General features: G+C 38.0%; 1 pseudogene; it reads left to right on the top strand.

Moving 5' to 3' along the window:
• Positions 1 to 482: 482 nt before the first annotated feature.
• Positions 483 to 2,258, top strand: LOC137756425 (tigger transposable element-derived protein 1-like; annotated as a pseudogene).
• The last annotated feature ends 442 nt before the right edge of the window (positions 2,259 to 2,700 follow it).

Raw genomic sequence — 2,700 nt, 5'->3', positions numbered from 1 at the left:
TTAATATTCTTCACTAACCACTTGTCTTCCATGTTCCTTTCATTATACATGCATACCTCCTTTTACTCTGCTTCACTGTTTTGCACTTTGCAGATATTGATTTTTTTTTTTTTTTACAGGTTGAAGGATTGTGGAACAATCAAGCAAGTGTACTGTCACCATTTTTCCAACAGCATTGGCTCACTTCCTGTCTCTGGGTCATATTTTCATAATTCTCACAGTATTTCAAACTTTTTCATTATTATTACATTTGTTGTGGTGATCTGTGATCAGTGATCTCTGACATTACTATTGTAATTGTGGGGGGGGGGGGTACCACAAACCACACCCATACAAATAGATAGCAAACTTAATAAATAAATGTTGTGTGTGTTCTGACTGTTCCATCTACTAGCAGTTCCCCCATCCCTCTTCCCCTCCTCCAGCCTCCCTGTTCCCTGAAATGCAACAATATTGAAATTAGGTCAATTAATAACCCTACAATGGCCTCTAAGTTTCCAAGTGAAAGGAAGAGTTGCATGTATCTCACTTTAAATCAAAAGCTAAAAATGATTATTCTTAGTGAGGAAAGCATATTGAAAGCTGATACAAAAGCTAGGCCTCTTGCACCAAAGAGTTAGCCAAGTTGTGAATGCAAAGGAAAAGTTCATGAAGGAAATTAAAAGCGTTACTCCAATGAACATATGAGTGATAAGAAAGCAAAACAGCCTTATTGCTGATATGGAGAAAGTTTTACTGGTCTGGATAGAAGATCAAACCAGCCACGACATTCCCTTAGGCCCAAATCTAATCCAGAGCAAGGCCCTAACTCACTTCAATCCTATCAAGGCTGAAAGAGGTGAGGAAGCTGCAGAAGAAAAGTTTGAAGTTAGCAGAGATTGGTTCATGAAGTTTAAGGAAAGAAGCCATCTCCATCACATAAAAGTACATAATGAAGCAGCAAGTGCTGATGTAGAAGCTGCAGCAAGTTATCCAGAAGAACTAGTTAAGATAATTAATGAAGGTGGCTACACTAAACAACAGCTTTTCAATGGAGACGAAACAGCCTTCTATTGGAAGAAGATGCCATCTAGGATTTTCATAGCCAGAGAGGAGAAGTCAATGCCTGGCTTCAAAGCTTCAAAGGACAGGCTGACTCTCTTGTTAGGGGCCAGTGGAGCTGGTGACTTTAAGTTGAAGCCAATGCTCATTTACCATTCTGAATCCTAGGGCCCTTAAGAATTATTCTAAATCTACTCCGTCTGTGATTTATAAATGGAGCATAAACAAAGCCTGGATGACAGCACATCTGTTTACAACATGGTTTACTAAATATTTTAAGCCCACTGTTGAGACCTACTGCTAAGAAAAAAGAGTTCTTTCAAAATATTACTGCTCATTGATAATGCACCTGGTCACCCAAGATCTCTGATGGAGGTGGACGAAGAGATTAATGTTCTTTACATGACTGCTAATACAACATCCATTCTGCAGCCTATGGATGAAGAAGTCATTTTGATTTTCAAGTCTTATTATTTAAGAAATACATTTCATAAGGCTATAGCTGCCATAGATAGGGATTCCTCTCATGGATCTGGGCAAAGTAAATTGAAAACTTTCTGGAAAGGATTCAACATTCTAGATGCCATTTGGAACATTTGTGATTCACAGGAAGAGGTCAAAATATCAACATTAACAGGAGTTAGGAAGAAGTTGATTCCAGCCCTCATGGATGACTTTGAGGGGTTCAAAACTTCAGCAGAGGAAGTAACTGCAGATGGCGTGGAAACAACAAGAGAACTAGAATTAGAAGTGGAGCCTGAAGATATTAATTAATTGCTGCAATCTCATGATAAAACTTGAATGGCTGAGGAGTTGCTTCTTATGGATGAGCAAAGAAAGTGGTTTCTTGAGATGGTATCTACTCCTGGTGAAGATGTTGTGAAGACTTGAAATGACGACAAAGGATTTAGAATGTTACATAAACTTAGTTGATAAAGCAGTGGCAATGTTTGAGAGGATTGACTCCAATTTTGAAAGACGTTCTACTATGGGTAAAATGCTATTAAACAGCATTATGTGCTGCAGAGAAATCGTTTGTGAAAGGAAGAGACAATCAGTGAGGCAAACTTCACTGTTGTCTTATTTTCAAGAAATTGACCCAGCCACCCCAACCTCCAGCAACCACCACCTTGATCAGTCAGTAGCCATCAACATCAAGGGAAGACACTCTTCCAGCAAAAAGATTAAGACTACCTGAAGGCTCAGAAGATGGCTAGCATTTTTTAGCAATAAAGTATTTTTTTTAATTAAGGGATGTACACTTTTTAAAGATATAATGCCATGCACACTTAATAGACTACAGTATAGTGTAAACATAACTTTTATATGCACTGGGAAACCAAAAAATTGCTGTAACTCGCTTTATTGCAATATTTGCTTTATTGTGGTGGTCTGGAAGTGAACCCACAGTATCTCCAAGGTATGCCTGTATTTTTTCATGGTATATTTTTGTAGATCTTTTGCTGGTTCCTCATTAGTAATTACTTATGTTCGAATAAACCAAGTATCTATGGACCAGCAGTTTACAGGGGCTTATGTGGAGGAAGGACTAGTATTTTTTACTTATGATACAGAGTTGTGAGTTATTTAAATATTTACTTCTCCCTAACCAGCCATAGACTACTTCCTGTTTAATACTTCAATAAGCCTCCTATTTCT

This window comes from Eschrichtius robustus, chromosome X (genome assembly GCF_028021215.1).
Source record: "Eschrichtius robustus isolate mEscRob2 chromosome X, mEscRob2.pri, whole genome shotgun sequence".
Classification (NCBI taxonomy): Eukaryota; Metazoa; Chordata; class Mammalia; order Artiodactyla; family Eschrichtiidae; genus Eschrichtius; species Eschrichtius robustus.
Note: the sequence above shows the minus strand (reverse complement) of the source record. Positions and strands in the feature narration are given on the sequence as shown.